Here is an 18,111-nt window from a genome sequence, read left to right on the forward strand (position 1 = left end):
AGAATAGGTTTTATCTTGTCCCTGGAACCAGCTCCAGGCTGGCTGGAAGTTCAGCCTGGGGCTTTTACCCACACACGCCTGATGGGGATGAGAACTCTGCTGCTGCAGAGGGGAAGGGAGCTGCCAACAGTGCTCTGCTCTACAGGGCCACCTGTTTCACATCATACAAAAGCTGCCCTGGAAACTGAACTGACATGTGGGAAGTGGGAACAACCAAGGGATTTCCTTCAAGATTGTGCTACTGCTTCAAACAAAAATGCTAAGGCAGACAGAGCCCACTGCAACTCATGTAATTGAGAACATTCTCAAACACTCAGCTTAATTACCATTCAGCCCAGAGCAACATTCACTCTGACCCAGATGTACTGGGTTTAAGTGGCATGGTTTTGGTAGTGGGGGGGGATACAGGGGTGGCTTCTCTGACAAGCTGCCAGGGCCAAAGCCAGCCAGCTACAAGGCAGACAGACCCACTGCTGGCCAAGGCCAAGCCAACCAGTGACAGCAGCAGCACCTCTGGAATAACACATTTAAGAAAAGGGAAAAAAAATGCTGTGCAACAACAGCCAAAGAGAGGAATGAGAATATGTGAGAGTAATATCCCTGCAGGCACCAAGGTCAGTGAAGAAGAAGGGGCAGGAGGTTCCCCAGGTGCTGGTGCAGTGATTTCCCTGCAGCCTGTGGGGAAGAACATGGTGAGGCAGCTGTGCCCCTGCAGCCCATGGAGGTGCCTGATGGAGCCAAGATCCACCTGCAGCCCACTGAGGGACCCCACACTGGAGCAGGTGGATGCCCCAGGGAGATTGTGACCTTGTGGGAAGCCCAGGCTGGTACAGCAGGCTCCTGGCAGAACCTGCGGACCCATGGAGAGAAAAGCGCCCACTGGAGCAGCCTCTTCCTGAAGGAATGCACCCCTTAGAACAGACCAACAGTGGAGTGCTTTGTGAAGAACTCACCCGTGGGAAGGACTCACATTGCAGAAGCTTATTCAGGACTGCACCTTGTGGAAGGGAGCCCACACTGAAATAGGGTAAGAGTTTGAGGAGGAAGGACCAACAGAGACCACGGCTCCCACTCCCTGTTCCTTTCTGCCACTGGCAGGAAGGAGGCAGAGAAATCAGGAATGAAGTTGAGCCCAGGAAGAAGAGAGGGGTGAGGGGAAAGTGTTTTCTAGGATTTGGTTTTATTGCTCAACATCCTACTCTGATTCACCTAGTAATAAATCCAATTAATTTCCACAAGCTGAGTCTGTTTTGCCCATGACAGTAACGTGTGAGTGATCTCTCCCAGTCCTTATCTCTCAAGCCATGTGCCTTTCATTTTATTTTCTTGTCTCTGTCCAGCTCAGGAGGGCAGTGACAGAACAGCTTTGGCATCAAGCCAGGGCCAACCTAGCAAAAACTAAATAGGTTTGGGGTTTTTTGTTGGGTTTTTTAGTTGTTCTTCAGATGTTTTTCCGTTGCTCTTCTGTTCGTTGTTTTTACGAATTTTGGAGAAATTATTTGAGAGAAAAGTGCATGAATTCTCTTTGGAATCTTGTGTACAAAGAACATCATACTTCATCAAAAATATAACATTTCACTTTTTTTTGTATACAAGGGTGGATTAAACTTTACTTCATGGAGCAATATAAATCCTCTCTTTTTAGAAACTGGAAAAGAAATATTGTAAAATTACTGCTTGGGGAAACATACTAATTTCCTGTGTTCTACGTGTAGTTTGTTTCCTCTAATGATACAGAAATGTGTATTCTGTTTACCTTGAAAATATTCAAAATTATGTGTAAATGTTTTGAATACATTAACCTCACATTTATTAACTTCACTAAATGCATAATACTAATTTCTGCAATGCAAAGTAAAATCAAACCAAAATAAAATTTAACAAGCATCTATTTCTTTCCTGTCATTTTTCTTCAGTTGGTGTCTAGGGAGACTCATTTGATGTGGGTATATTACTACTGGCAAGTGCCAAGCAGTTTTACCTAAGGTGATGGGGAGAAGACATAAGCCTGAACAATCAGTGGCCTTGCTCTTCTGGAAATAATGTCTCACCCCTGGCTAGCTCCTTCAGACTTCTGCAACTGCCTTAAAGCAATCCTTCCTCCTCCTGCTGCTTCCTTGGGCAATTATTACATCTTGTGCCAGGATGAATACACTTTTGCCTAGCTGATTAAACATACCTGAGATTAGTAAGAGAAGCAATTTTCACTACATGCCCAGTGGTGAGACAGAAGAGCCTGTGAAGCTGCTCCCCACCTAGATGTGTCTCATTTGGCTCTCCTTTGTCTGACGTAGCTAATAACATATTGTTTCTGGACTGCTTTTTTCCTATCTGTCCTTTCCCATCTTACACATTAATGAAGAAAAATTATACCATTTTTATGCAACATGGGACTTGTTCCTATATTATAGCTTTAGTAATTTCTTCTTTTAAACTTCTTACTTTACTTTAATAAAGGATTTTATGTCCGTACTCTCACCATTGCACCATATATATACTAGGACACCCTTAATGCCCTTGATTTCTCCTGCTCTCTTTCTGTGGCACATCATAATTTCTAGGGCTTTTTTTATTCTAATTAATTATAGGATGTTGGGAGTTATTAGCTTGGAACTTTTGGTGTGTAAGTGGTGTGGGGTTGGTGCTCTGAAGTCCTTTTTAAACTAGCTGTATATTACATTTTTGCAGCCAGCTAGACTCCCTGGCTGCACCAGTACAAAAGGGAATAAAGCCAGGAAGAAAGCTCCAGTGCTGGATCTGCAGCCATTCCCCTGCTCCCCTGCTCGTGCTCTCCCTGGCAGAGCTATGTTTTGGGGGGGGACTGAAGTGGCCCATGGATCTGCTGTATTCACCACTGCAGGCATGGCTGCTTATCCAGATGGTTTCTGGCATCTTAATCCTACAATTTAAAATTATCTGGTGCCCCCTCCCAGCCTCACTCCTGTGCTTAAAGGCCATTCTGAAATGCTAAGTGCCTAACATAACTGGATTTTTTAACACTGGTTATGCAAATGAGGTGATACAATCATGGCTGGGGGTTCATAATGAAGTTTTATTCTTGTGTCTGACAGATGTCACCATCATTGATGATCCTATTTCACACTGGCTATACTGTAATTTTACGTCCTCAGTAAAGCTTAATTGCATGTAAGTTGAAGTGTTTTTTCACAAAAATTTGGTATATGATGAGGCCATAAGGCTGAGGAGCCACAAAGAAAGTATTTAGGACATTGAACAGAGGGTTTGCTCTACAATTGCTCTAAACATCAAATTGCTCTACAAAGGCTCATTTACATTACTCCCAGATAAACTTAGCCAAATCCTGGGGGTTTATTACTTAAAATTATGCTGATATTACACTTTACCATCACTTGACTTTCCTAGAATCCATTTTTTTTTTGAAGGCTAGTACTCCTCCTATGCCAAGTGGATTGTTCTTCCCTTTCTTGACTTTTTAATAATGAAGTATCTGAGTATTGCATCTCTAAACATATGCCATGTGAAGTTTCTGTAGGTCTGAAATAAAAAAAAAAAATACATTTTTTCTTAGCTGAATTTGTGACTTGCATTAAAACGCCAGATTCTCTGGCATGGTTTTAGAGCTGAGAGGAGGGGATTTTTAAATAGTATCTGATAACTATAGGAACCAATGAGAAATTTAGTGTCTTGTTATGGGAAAATAAGATACATTCAATGAGGTCTGAGCTTCACACATACTACTATTTCTGGTGATCCAGTGAATGTACTCAGATTCCATGAGCAAGAATGACCTGTTCAGTCTTACATACCTATATGCTAGTAGCTGCCATGATATCCTACACAATATATGCTATGAAATAGCATTGAAATGTTCCATCCTTCTGGTACCAGGATGAATTTTAAGCCAATTTATGAACAATTAATTGCATTTCTCACATTGCCAGAAGAAAGCCCACCCTTAAGGACACTTACCAGAGCAGAGAGGGCAATACTTTTTGCTACTGTTCAGATTCTAGGTAGATTCTCAGCACTAAATACACACTTTAGTTAGAGTGGTAAAGCATCAGAAGCTGGGGCAGCCACAGACTGAGAGCAAAGCACGGCTGTCAGAAAACGTGCTCGCAGTGAGTACAGTATCCTAAGTGACAAATCAGAATGACATAGTACTGAAAAGCTGCAAATTTAGCATCTGCCTTTGAAGACAGGTGTGTGGGAGAGCTACTGCAAATGGCACCAGCACCAGCCAGACCTCCTCTAGCACAATGCAGAGGCTTCTGGTCAGTATTTTCAAAAGAACTCAGACCACAAGTGCAAAGGCAGCTGTTTGAGCACATTACGGGGAACAGAAGTCTAATTGGAGTAGAATATTTTAGTTTTCTTATTGTGATAAATATCAGAGAAGTTATGATTTCTTTCTGTATACCATCAGAGAACAGACATGAGGCAGAGGAAAAGTCATGTCAATTAAAGGGTATTGAATCTGAGCTGTCCAGCAACTATTTTGGCCTTGAAAGCAGAAAACAGATTAGAAGGACAAGCCTAAAAGGAAACTGTTTTAAGGGAGACCAGGCACTGCATAACAATAAGGCCCTGTCCTCTATTCCTAAGAATGGGTGTACATATTAAAAACTGGAGTATATCCTGAGAAACAAATGATAAAGAGCTGGAAATTAAAGTTTATGGATCACTGTAAAATAAACCTTTAAAAATAAATACAAAGATAAGCTGTTGCAGCAATTATCTGCTGAACAATTTTACTGTATTTGGGTAAAACTTAATGTGGCACCGGGAACATGTAGCTATAAATTCATATGGTGGTTAGTATTATGTTCCAACTGTGTCCTGTCTTACATGGAAATAACTAGACAGAAATAAAGAAATTAAATATATCTCATATGTGATTTATGTTAATTCATGCTAGAAATAGAAAACTGTATTTTTTAAAAAAGGATCTAACAGGAAACCTTTAAAAAGAGGCTCTGAATAGCTGCTTTCTTACTCAGCTTTACTGTGCAAACACCCATCATTCAGAAGACATCTTTCTACAAATTTCTTCTGGCAACTCCTGTCGAGTCTGGGGATGGCTACTGGAGGACAATTTATAGGTCAATGCATTTTTCAGAAGCAGAAATCATGATCTGTGAGCAATACACACGATTCAATTAATTATTTCTGACTGATAAAGGTAATAATGATGATGATATACTCAATTTAGATTGTCATAAGGTGTTTCATTTGGTACCATGTGACCTTCTGATTATTAAGGAAGTAAAATGACACAAACTACATTAAAAATTAAAAACCCTTCAAATTAAATCTTGCTTATTAATATGAGGTCAGAAGTCCAAATTCAAACTAAGAGCCCAAGTATTTTAAATACACTCAATGCTGTGCAGTATAAAATTATGTTTAACTCCTCATTAGTGATAGCTTAGTTTTCTATTTTCTAAACTGAGATTTCACCGACGGGGGTGTAATTTATGAAACAGAATTCTGAAAGGCTCATAGAGATTTTTGCAGAAATTTATTCTTCTGTAGCTAAAATCAACTCACAGAACCATCATGATTTTGAGCAAGTTAATTGTTTTGATAGTCCAATGAAAATTGGGCTGTGTTCTTCTTAAGTGAAATCTGCAGGTGGCCTGGCATTGCTGAAGCTTTGTGCTCTTCCTACAGACAGACAATTTGTGAGAATTGGCTACTACGAAATTAGGCCTGAGGTGGCTTTTTATAGCCTTCCTCAATCATTTGAGCAGACTAAAAAGACAATGAACTCCATTCTCTGTTCCTTCAAATCCCTTCTCCGCTGTGATGCCTACGAAAAATTGAGAAGGAAGTGGTAGCTGATGGCCACTGTCAAGAGTGCTGCCAATATGGTTTTGTTATTACCTTGTGCTCCCCAGCTGCCCCAATCCAATTTCTCTCCCTTGTATGCCCTATGGCATGGGTTCTGAGCATGCACAACACAGAGAGAAATGGAAACTGGGTGATTATGGGCAATCCTTTAATAGAAAGAAGTCACAGTAATTCCTTCACCAGCATTAAGATCCCTATTCCCATCCAAACCCAAACTACAATGTCTGCTTCCTCCCACATGCAGACACTATTTCCAATTCAGACAGGGCAAGGTAAAAGAATTTCTTCCACAATTTAATCACAAAAGCTTTCTAAGGGTATAGGCAGATGCACATTTTGTCTGTACAAAGACATTTTATGGAGCTGTGTATGGAGTGGAAAATAAAAAATCTGCTCTGGAAGAAGTCCAGCTTGGCCTCTGAAAGCACTAACACCTTTAATTGAAATATGCTGAACAAACATGATCTGCTGAGTGCTGAATGCAGTGCAGTTCTCCTACAAATGGAAAGAATGGCTGTGTCAAATGGGATTATTTCACCAAACCTTTGTTTCACCAGCCCTTTTTTGGCAGGGCAGTTTGTGGAAAGGAGTGTACAAGACCAAGAAGCTTTGTAGCTTACTTCTCAAGAGTATCTGTGTTACAGAGTGATGCCCTGAATGGCACCTGCATTGGAGACCCATTTGCCTTCCCAGTCCTGATTCAGAGAGCAGCAGGCACACACCTGACCAGCCTGATGGAGAGAAATAGGCAGGGGGAGTGGTACTCAGCTCTGCATAGACCTGTCTCCACAGCATGTCAGTGATGACAGTCATGTTCTGGGCTTTTCAAAGGGCAGTAAAAAAAAAGATGCATAGCTATCTCATAAACTCAGATATAGCCAGACTGAGCTTCTAGATGTAAGGCTGAGAGTGAGCTGATTTATCTCAGGGGAAAAAAAATCTGTTTATAAAAATGCTTTTCTTATTCAGTAAGATTACCCCTCTCCATTTCACTATTCCCTTTCATGTGTGCGTGAGTCTTAAAATGTGATAATCAGAAAGTACCATCTGCATAACAAAATCTCCAGGAACAACTGCAGAGCCTGTGACAACCAGCTCGCATTTCAGAGGATACAGCACATATTAATGCTTTACTGAAGGGAACTCATCCATCTTCTCAGACAGGAGTCTGTCATTTGCACCCTCATCACACCACAAAACACCGCATCTTACCATATCTTCACATCTCACAGTCTCTAATGTGTCTGTTCCCTCAGTGTGCCAGGGAGGTGAGAAATGCTATCACCCCATTCTGCTCCTGGGAATCCACGTCAGGCAACACGTCTGCACTGCCAAGCAGCTCAGCCCTTGAGTCAACTCCTCACAGGGATCATCTACACTGCAGGGTGTGAGTTCACTGGAGTCAACAGGTGAGGGAAGGCGGTTCACTCCACAGATTGCCTCTAACACCAAGGTAACAAGTAGGTTTGGTCTGTACTGAACATTCAGTCCTCTGATTCCATCCTATCCCTAAGCTTATCCCTGCACGTAGCCCAGGACACACAACATCTACCAGTTTTGTGTCTGAAAAAGCTACAAGGCAGGGGAGGCTGTACTTCACACAAACAAAACTAAAAATAACTCCATAAATCTACATTAAAAAAACCAACTCTAAGAGTAATAACTAAGACAACAAGTCCACCACAGGTGGCTGAGAAGGAACCCAAAGCCAAATGACAAATACCGTAGTCCCAGGCAATCTGTTTGAGAGGGTATGGGCATCAGGCACTGTGGCTATGAACTGCTCTCCACCACTGCAGAAAATGATCTGTATTGCAGCCAAAACCAGAACAAGTTGGTCCCCCTTCCTGCCACCTAGCCAGCTGACCCCAGAGTACAGCAAGGGGGGGGACAGCCTCCCAAGCTCTCCTTCACTTGGGAGCTGACGTTAAACTAAGGCATAACATTGGCCAAGGAGGCCGAATCTCTCCTTAGGGATGATGTATGCAACAGAAAAGATGTGATCAAACCAAAATCATGCCAAAGGACACTGACCAACACCAAGCATTTTTCTGTCTTCACTATTCATAGCTTTCCTTTAACACCCATCCTAGGAGCAGCCTTCCCCATGCCTGCCTGTCAGCTGCTGCACAGGACATGTGGTGACTTCAGGGCTGCACAAGATGGGAAGGCAGCGCTCTGCTGACCACTCCTGTGCCCTTCCAAGCACCCTTCCTGCTGCACTGCCTGCACACCCTGTGCCCACCCACCTGGGGCACCCCACATGCTCCCTCCCAGCTCACAGTCTGCCTCTGGAAGGAGGCTGAATTTCATCAAAAGCTGTCACACAATCTAATTGCAGAGCTCAGTTATCTTAACTGGCAGGTATACAGCTAATTGTTCACCTGTGGTATGAAATCTCAGGAACAACGTGCTACATAAATAGAGAATTTTTATACAGTGTAAGCAATGTGTGCAGCAGGGTGTCACAATCACTGTCAGTGACTGGTGACAGCTAGACTGTCTCATCTGATAAATAAATTTCACATTGCTGAAGGTAATTCATGGATTTATTTGTGTATCACAGCATATAAAATAAAGGACCATTTAAGGATATTTTCTCCTCTATGCCTTTATTTTCAAATAAAATTTAGTTTTCACTAATAAAAGAGGTGTTCAGAGCCATTTACTCATGGGAACTGAGAAATTAGTTCCTGTTTCATGTGTGTATTCACCATGACAGCTATGCACCACATACACCATGAAACAGAAAAAGTGAGCTAGAATTCCTCACATCAACAAAACACAACCTCCTGCTAAAATCAGTTATTCCATATGTAAAACTCCCATAACTCTTGTTATAAAACTTCTGAGTTCCATAAACTACACTTTATGGAAACCCCTAGGAGAATAGTATATCAAAATATACTGTTTTGATACTGAGAACAGTGATGGTTCTCTGCTTTATTTCTGACCATCTACAGGAAAGTGAGTGTTGATTGACAGCATATTCTGTTTAATTTTATACTTTGATAAGGACTGAGCAAAAATTGTGCCCCTTCATAATGAAGCTATTTTTAAAATAAGCTTTAAATAGTAAGAGGGTCTGTCTGTCCTCTAAGATAAGCAGAAAGACAATTTGTACTTTAAAACAAATTATGGACTTAAATAAATGGTTATCTAAATTTAATTACAAAAATTTATTTTTCTTTCTGGTGTGTCCTTTCTCTTTTTTCTGGGGCAAGTTATATGAGTTATTTTTTTCTTTTTAATTAGAGCCTTAATAGATAATCCTCAAAACAAACTATAAAGTTTATGGGTGCAAAAAATTGCTATTATATGAACACAGTATTACTGTATTATATTTTTATTGTATTTTTCCTCTATCCTACGATAACCTTTATAGTATAAATTTCCAGTAAGAGAATAATAAAGAAAAAAACATTCTTTTTTAAGCTAAGAATATTGTGCCAATCTTGGTAGAAAAAATACAAGATAATTCTATAGTAAACTGTCTCTAGTTGAAAATTCATTCATCAAAACAAAGTATAAGGTTGAAAGCTTATTTGAGAGCATTCTGAGAGGTCAATAAAAATGACAGTAAAAGTGAGGACTGTAGAACTAGAGTCCCTGCCAAATAAGCAATAAAGTCTCTTATTTACATATTTCAGGTGGCACTGATACAGCCTGATACACTTTGGGCTACATTAGACATTTGCATTCCTGCATTCAGGTGTCATTATTAGATAAACTAGAGTCTGGCTTATATTTATACACATATATATTGCTTTCAAGCAATGGTTTTCATACTCTGTCTCAGTGTGGGATTAAACACACCAAATATATGTTGAAATCTTCACACCAACAGTAATCTAAAGCCATCTACACAGCAAGCAGCTCCTGCCAATCTATGAGATGCACTGCCCACAGCTTCCCCTATTACGAAACACAGACTCCCTCTGAGTTATGAATTCAGGGCTAGCACAGAGACAGCAGCCTGTCTTGCACATGACAAGATACGGCCATTCAGGTGACTGGTGGCTCCTTGACTCCTTGACTTCCAGAAACATTGAACCAGCTCCTGTGGCAATGCTTGAGGGAGCTTGGATAGAAGAACATGTGTAGGTGTAAACCACACACGCAGGTGGGACTGCCCAGCGAGTCTTGGTGGAGGAGGCAAACCTCCAAGAGAGTGCTCTCGCATTCCCTAAGAACAAATTAAAGGAGCACTTTCTATGTAGTTGGACCAGGCAGGAAAGCACAAGAAAAGTAAAACTCTAGTGGTTAAACGGTCCTTAACCGTGCAAATAAAATGATAAAATTAATGGTAAAAACAACATAAGAAAATTGGCATAATGGTTGTGTTTTCAACATTAACATCTATGATTTTATAACAAAAGTTATGTATGTACATGCATACCTCTACTTATATCTATATATATGCTTGTATATATACACCATTATTATCTGAAACCCATCTAAATGGACACAAATTAAAGCTAAAAGATTAATTTTAACACGAGGCATTTGAGATGGCTGGCGAGCCCTATTTACACATTTCCTGTATTTTTATATATTTAAAGAAACATCAAAGGTTTTTAACAAGAAAATTATATTCTCATAGCCATAAAGTATACTCCTGTGATTGCATTAGAGTGGCTGTGCAGTATAACTTCTTTGCTTGTTGACAATGGTTTTTGCTATGTTAATTAAATAAGTCTGTGATCTTTATTCATTAAAATTAATGCAATAATATCTATGTTGAAGGTTCACATTGGACTCAATCTGGCAAGCCGAATGAAACAGCTTCACTGGAGTTACTCTAACATTACTCTTGACGAAACAGAGCTCTGACAGGAGATTCTGTGTGAAATCGGTTTACCCTTGCTTCACTTAATATTATTCCAAATCAGCGAGCACGAGTATCTTCAGAGCAGACAAAAATGTCTTCTATTAAACAAAGCTATGGAAACCACAAGCCTCCAGGCGACAGGTTGTGGCGGGCACGGAGCCCGCTGGCTGGGGCATTCCTGCTGTGATGGGGAAATGCCGCCGGCGTCACCGCGGAGCTCTGCGGTCCAGCCCTGGTCCAGAGCCGTCAGCTGGAATTAGCCCAAAGGATGGCACTGAGCACGGCTCGTCAATTCCAGTAACAAGACCTGAAAAAAACAGCAAAGGTTTCATGTACGAAACCCGAGGTGCCTTCAGCGCTGGGATTATCTCCCAGAGGAACAGGAGCTGCCCTGCTCCGGCGTTCCCGGCGGCAAGGCTGCTCTGCGGAAGGCAGCGGTACCTGCGGGCAGGCAGCAGGTGATGGCTCTGCGCCGACAGGCGAGCGCGCTGCAGGGAACAAGAGAACCTCGCTGCTAGGATTGAAAATTCCCAAATCTAATTCACTCCACGCTGAGACCAGCAGCGGCCCTTCCCACAACACCCCGGGCACTGGATTAAGACTTGATGAGCAAGAGCCAACACAGAGTCGAAGTTCAGCATCAAAAGCAGAAACCATCACTATTAACATTTTTGTTCTGTTAACCAGGTAGGTTACACCTGAACCTTGGCAGAAAGGAAAAATACAGGTTACATTTGATTCGTGACCATCCATATTTTATATATAATTAATTCAGGCAACAGGGAAAAATTAGAAGATGAATAGTGAAGTAATATCAAATTAAAAAAGATTGATTAATATTTAGGAAACAGGCAGCTGACCCAGCCACCCCCAGTAGTATGACTCACAATACTATTTTCATATTTGTATTATTTAGCATGTAAAGACCTTAGCTGAGAGTCCTGTTCTGCTAAGAACTTGCATTAAGTACTCTGAAAATATCTTCCCTGATTAATTTTCTACTGAGCAAAAAATGTTTTCATTAAAATTTTATGTCTAAAATGGCATCTTTTGATTCAATCCTCCCAAAATCTAAGTGCTAAATAAATAAAAAATATTAAAAAATCCACCCTCCAACCAACATGGAAATTACTTATTTTCTGGAGGCTGGAAGAATGGAAATACTTTCTATGATTTCCAAGGGCTGGCAAAAAAATTAATTTCCACTGAGGCAGGAAGAAGAAATTGACATTAACTTTTTCTCTAGCCCTGCTTCACAGATAATAAAATAGAAATATTAAGCAAAGAGTTTATATTATAAATAGATGAAGCACTTAAAAAGACATGAAGGCAGAATGTGTTTATGTCTTTCAGTCTTTAGAGACAAGAAATTGAAGTATGGACAAATTTAGCAGAATTTTACAGAGAAGCAATATTTGGAACTAGTGAAAGGGCCTGATTTCAGACACCAAAGAAATAAAAGACATACATTGCATTAGCTAATATGGAAGTCTTAATCATTAAGTGATACTACAAATGGACAAAATCCAGAGAAAACAGTAATTAAGGAAGATCCCTTGTAATTGAGCAGCCAGAAGTAGAGTGTCTGTCCATTGAGCCACATGACTGTCCTTTGACAGAATTTACATTATATATAAGAAATTTATTATACATCATTATACATATTAAGTAGTGAAGAAGCAATACAAAGGAGGTTAAGTTAAACTAACTAAAGACTGAAACCTATCTGTACTTTGATTAACCTGACAAATTTTTAGAAAGAACTAGCTCTGGATGTACACTAACACTGCATATATTTTTAGGGATTGATTTTAAAGATCTGAGTTTTCCATCACAGCAACTGAAAGTACCAGAGACCAGGGATGGTGTAACAACCTTTTAAGAAATGAGACACTCCTTTCAGTGACTGACCAAAATATGGGGCTTGCATATCCCTTAATGATGGAAATTACTAAGACCGTTTATATTGTCAATAATATAGATGTAATATAAGCTTTATTGGATTCTGGTAAAGTTTACAAGATTTTCTTTTTGTAATCAATTTTAACCTATTAAACATAAGCAGTATGAGAGGTTTTTTTCACAGAAAATAACAAAAATTAGGAAATTAGATGACAAAGCTGGAGATTGATCCAATACCTACAGAGTGCAGTAGGCCTCGTTCCATTTCCAACACTGTGTTTTGGACCAGGACTTTAGTAATGAGGACTTAAACAGCAAAATTAGGCTGTTCAGTCAACATTAATAAATCTTTATTAAGCAGTACTACAATTGCCGGGTTTGTAAAATGAACAGAGAGTGAAGAACTGTGGCCTCCAGAACGCACAGTCCATCTCAGACAGGAGACCTCCAAGGGAAGCCAATAAGAAATCCTTTGGAAGAAGCCCCCTTTAACACTTCAGAAATTACAGACAAATACATCCACTGACTACACCACAACTGGGGTACACAAGGTGAGAGCCCTCTGTTACACAGCCTGATAATCTTCTTACCTAGGTATCTATTACAATGCAACACTTCAAAACTTTGTCTTTATCTAGCTGCTCTGTTCTATTAGAGCTTTCTCTTCAGTGTATCCTTGTCCATATGAAACAAAGGATTTGAATGAACTATGTAAAGGAGTGTTTTCCTTAACTCATTTTACATTTTCCACAATTAAATTTTACTGGTTTTCAGGAAAACAATATATAAGATAAGCCAATGTATCTTTCCATAGCCTTCAATATTCCCTGCATCATTTGTTCTTCCATACTGTATCTTCTTTTTTTTGAATAAATAAAACCTTCACCTCTTTCTTCACATGGGAATCTTTTCATATGGAAGACTTCTTTGTTTTTTTTCCTCTGGTCTTTTCTTCCTACTTAATAGGTTTCTGGATAAGAAGTTACCAAAGGCAGATGGATTATTCATACTGAGAATGACAGTGAAGAGTTCCTAAGCATTATACAGGAAATACTACACAAAGTCTTATATTTCTTTTATGATACATATAATACTTTCTTCTACTATGAATTGAGAAAATACCCTGGGCTGAGCTTCTTCACAACAAGGGGCAAGATTTTTGATGGTATCCGGTTCTGTTAGGAGAGATATACAGGAAACATTTAGATTGTATCTTTCAAAGTTTTACCATGTAGATTTCTAAAATTACATTTGATACCAAATAGCCCTTCGATAGTCCTTTCAAAGTATGTGTCTGCTTTGATATTCCAAAATATATTTGTGTTGTCTTCAAATGTGCTGCATTTACAGATCATTAAAAAATAAATACTAAATCAACCCTAAAAACCAGCTACTGTCTCATGGCTTGTTTGAATGATGCTTGTTTTCCTTCATTTAGCATAAAGAATAACTCCAGTATTTCCTCTTCATGGCTCGCTCTCGGCCTTCCTTTGGGTGTAGGAGTGAGTGCACAGGCAAAGGCATGTGCATGCACAGGCACACATAGGTACCTGTATTTGTGCATGTGTACAGGTACATAACTCTCCTCTAGTGACCAGCTACAGAAATGATCCCTGAAAGTGTACATTAAGGTATTAGAGAGCCTCCAAGGTAGGGATACAAGGGTGGTGAAGGGTAAACCTTATGAGGTTTACAGAAGGGGAAACCTTATGAGGAGGGGCTGAGGGCACTTGGTCTTGTTCAGCCAGGAGGAGACTGAGGGGAGACCTCACTGCAGTCACAGCTTCCTCCTGAGGGGAAGTGGAGGTGACAGTGATGATCTCTTTACTCTCATGACCAGTGACAGGACTCAAGGAAATGGCCTGAAGCTATGTAAAGGGAAGTTTAGGTTGGATATCAGGAAAACATTTTTCACCCAGAGGGTGGTCAGGCACTGGAACAGGCTCCTCAGGGAAGTGGTCACAGCTCCAAGCCTGACTGAGACCAAAAAGCATTTGGACAATGTTCTCAGACACATGGTGTGACTCTTGGGGTGTCCTGTGCAGGGACAATGAGTTGGACTCAATGATCCTGATGGGTCTCTTTCAACTCAGCATATTCTATTGATTCTATGATAACTAAATATATATGTATGTGCAGAGAGATAGTGCCAATCAGCCAACCTGATTTAACATTGGTGTAAGCACACCACTTTCAGCTATGGGATCCCCCAAAGAAATGTCTAAGAGAAAGTTCACAGGCCCTGTCTGTTCTGTAAGAGATGTTGAATTAAAAAAAACTCTGTGTATACTGAACACAAATCTTAGTGACAGATAGGTACACAAGCATACGTATCTCCATCACAGTCACAACTTGCTGGAAAGGAAATGCCATGCATTTCCAGTTACATTACTCTAAAATAAGCAAAAAGTTTGGGGGGGGAGGGGAGGGGGGTGGGAGAAAAAAGTTTTAATGTGGGAAGAGACAGAAAGCATTAAAGGAAAATTGAAGATGCAGAATGCCAAGGTGCTGTATGGTAACAGCTGTGCAGTGCTGCCATCCTGAAATTCTGAGCACTGAGCAGCAGCCTGACAGACACAGGGCTAAAATTGCTGCCAGGGATCAGTGCCACACAAAAGCATCCTGGCCAAACACATTCCTATGCAGACATTGTGGCTCTATCCCAAGGTTTCCATCATACCAACAGATCTTGGTGTAGGAATTATCCCTGAGGCATATGATCTGAGCTCAGAGTCAAATCCAGTAAAGGTGCACTGTCAAATGGATGTAGGCAGGGCACAGATGTACTTGCAGGTTCCTTACACCATTCAGGCACAGCAATCCTCAGTCAGATGCAAATGGTCTGGGAACTCAGACAGGTCAGAGCTGGTTAAGCCCACTGGGAATTCAGAGTGGTTAAGCCCACTCCTAACCAGCCTTTCCCTGCACATGACAATGGATGCACATCACTATGACTTCATTTTCCCTGAAACAGTCTAAACTTTTGGTTGGGATTGAAAAGAAATTGCTACTGACACTCCAAGCAGAGCAGCTGCACTACCTGGGTGTCAGTCTTGTAAGAGTACTGTGAAATCCTAGTTGGAAATTCAAAGTATGTACTTTGTCAGAACAAAGTATGATTTCTGCAAATTATCAGCCTTTTCTAAAATTATAGGCCTTTTCAGTCTTTTCATCTAACAGAAAACATTCCTTCTCTCATGTTCCTGACATTAATTTATTATTTTGTGGAGAAAGACCTCAAGTTACCTCAACTGAGAGATCACCATCTCATTGGGTGACTGGAAACAGGAATGAAAACATGAAAACAAAAAGTTGATGGCCCTTGCACTGAAGATTTTAAGGATTTTCAAAAAAAAAAAAAAAGACCAGTGGGCGTTGGGAACTGCAATAACTTTAAGCAGCTGGGTATCCCTAGTAAAGAACAGACAAGAGGAATACAGAAATATATTACATCTCAAGATAGAGAAGATACTTCACCACTGTACATTTACAAGCTTTTTTGCTTCCCCTTTTATTAACCCATTCTGCAGTCTCCATCTTCTTCCTCTTTCACAATGCTCTATTCACCATGGTCAGCTGTAAAGGACCAGAGAACAGAAAACTTTCTGACACCACTACCCCTTGTCTGCCTGCTGATTGTATAGATTTGTATAGATGGTATTGGTCTTCTCAACACATGAATTAGCTTTCTGTAGTTCATTTTGTAAGCTACACTGAGAATTTCCTAAATTATTCCCAGAAGTAAAAAATAAAATGGAAACAATATCTACTGCAGTGGCAAAAATCTAAATGTTTTCATGTTCTCCCTTTCTTTTCCTTCATTCCCAATTGAAAAATCTTTGTGAGTAAATGCTGCAGCTGATGCTACAACTGTTTAAGGATTATCCTTATGTCCTGTGTGCTGTTCCTACAAACATGAAACTTTAAAGCACATACAGCAGTAAGACTGAGTGATGCCCTTGGTTCGTTTATTCAGACCCAGTTATTGAGGCATAAATAGTGTGCTGTGTAATACCATGAACTGACCCAGGAGTGCCTATAATACACAGGTACAGTGAGACCTAGAAAAACTGAGTGCTCAATGTTAAAACAGAGAGCCAGCACTACCTGATTTCCTTGCCCAGGTCTTACAGAGCTGTGACAAATGACACAGTACTTTCCCCTTCTGCAGGATGGAGTTCCATATGTGACTACCTCAGGGGAATCTGCAAAGCTTGAATATTAACATTCAAAACCCACAAATTCTCATCTTCATCATTCTCTCCTTCCTCCCCGCCCCCCAAAAGAGTTTTCACCTAAATGCAAATTAATTTTAAGCTGTCACAAAAAGAATTAATTGCTGCATTTAATCTGTTTTTGTTTTAGGAGTATGAAAACTTCATGAAAGTGCATAAAAAAATGATATGTTAAATGCTCCCTCCTGAGTCACTAAGTCACTGTGGTCCATCATTGCAAATTTAATTACATTTAAAATAGAAGAATATACTTGAATTGATAGAGCATAATGGCTGCTTTGGTGCTGCTGTAGATATTCATATAAAGACTTAAAGAAACACATGGATTACTGACCTGACAGGCCACAACAGTAACCTAAACAGCATCATAATCTCTATGATGAGAGACTTTGAATTCTTCATATTTCATGGACCCCCTGACACAAGGGATGGAAACAGGATAGAGGTTTATAATAGAAATGCTGACACAACCTTACCTATAGCTGTGCAAATGGTGCTTCTATAATTAAACTTTACAACTTCAGCACCACTAGATAAGTTGCTACTTTTTAATCATATTAATCAGAGCTTCATGTTTCAATTGCCATATATTATCATGCAGTGTGAACTATAAAAATAAAAAGATTCCCAGCCGCTAAATATCACAGCTGTTATGAAACACAGAAGTATATTCAAACACTTCTCTGTAAGTGCAAATACACTGAAGGAAAGCCTCAGATGATTATCCATTTTTTTGGTTTTTTTCCTAACACATGGGTTCAACATAATGGCCACAGAAAGTACTCTGAATGCATTACAAGAATATCACTGAACAGTAAAAAAGTTTCATTAATATCTGCCCTGTTTCAAATTTTCCTATCAGCAGTAAAACAAGTCTACTGTTTTCTATGACAATGACAGCCAGAAGCCTGCTCTGTCAGAGGAAGGCATTGAGATTATTCTTCATGCACTGCTGTTTTCTTTAAAAGCCAGCTCTCCAGCAATAGCGAGGAGTGGGTGGCCAAAATCTCACTGCTTTCAGTGGTCTGAGATTTGGAGCCTGGGAATGTTTTATGTAAATATTTCTCTTCACATTTTCTCTTCATTTGTCCGAGTGATTTACAGCTTTACTTCAGCAAGGAAAGTTTCCTCTCAAAAAAGCTATATTTGGTGCAAACTGAAGAGATATTGCATTGGAGCTGAAACCCTCTATTTTTACCAAGTGGGCATGGCTAACTACAACAATAAAATTAATCTATAAATAAAACTTGGTTGCTTACCATTCTCTATTGTCCTGAATTTGCAAATCCTTGCATGCTGCATGCCACT

General features: G+C 40.0%; 1 protein-coding gene across 2 annotated transcripts in view; it reads right to left on the reverse strand.

Annotated features, from left to right (window-relative positions):
- Nucleotides 1-18,111, reverse strand: part of IL1RAPL1 (interleukin 1 receptor accessory protein like 1) — a 687,022-nt gene that overhangs the window by 665,602 nt on the left and 3,309 nt on the right. The window lies entirely within an intron of this gene.

This window comes from Agelaius tricolor, unplaced genomic scaffold, assembly GCF_023055355.1.
Source record: "Agelaius tricolor isolate 1412-34295 unplaced genomic scaffold, bAgeTri1.0.p SCAF_7, whole genome shotgun sequence".
Lineage (NCBI taxonomy): Eukaryota > Metazoa > Chordata > Aves > Passeriformes > Icteridae > Agelaius > Agelaius tricolor.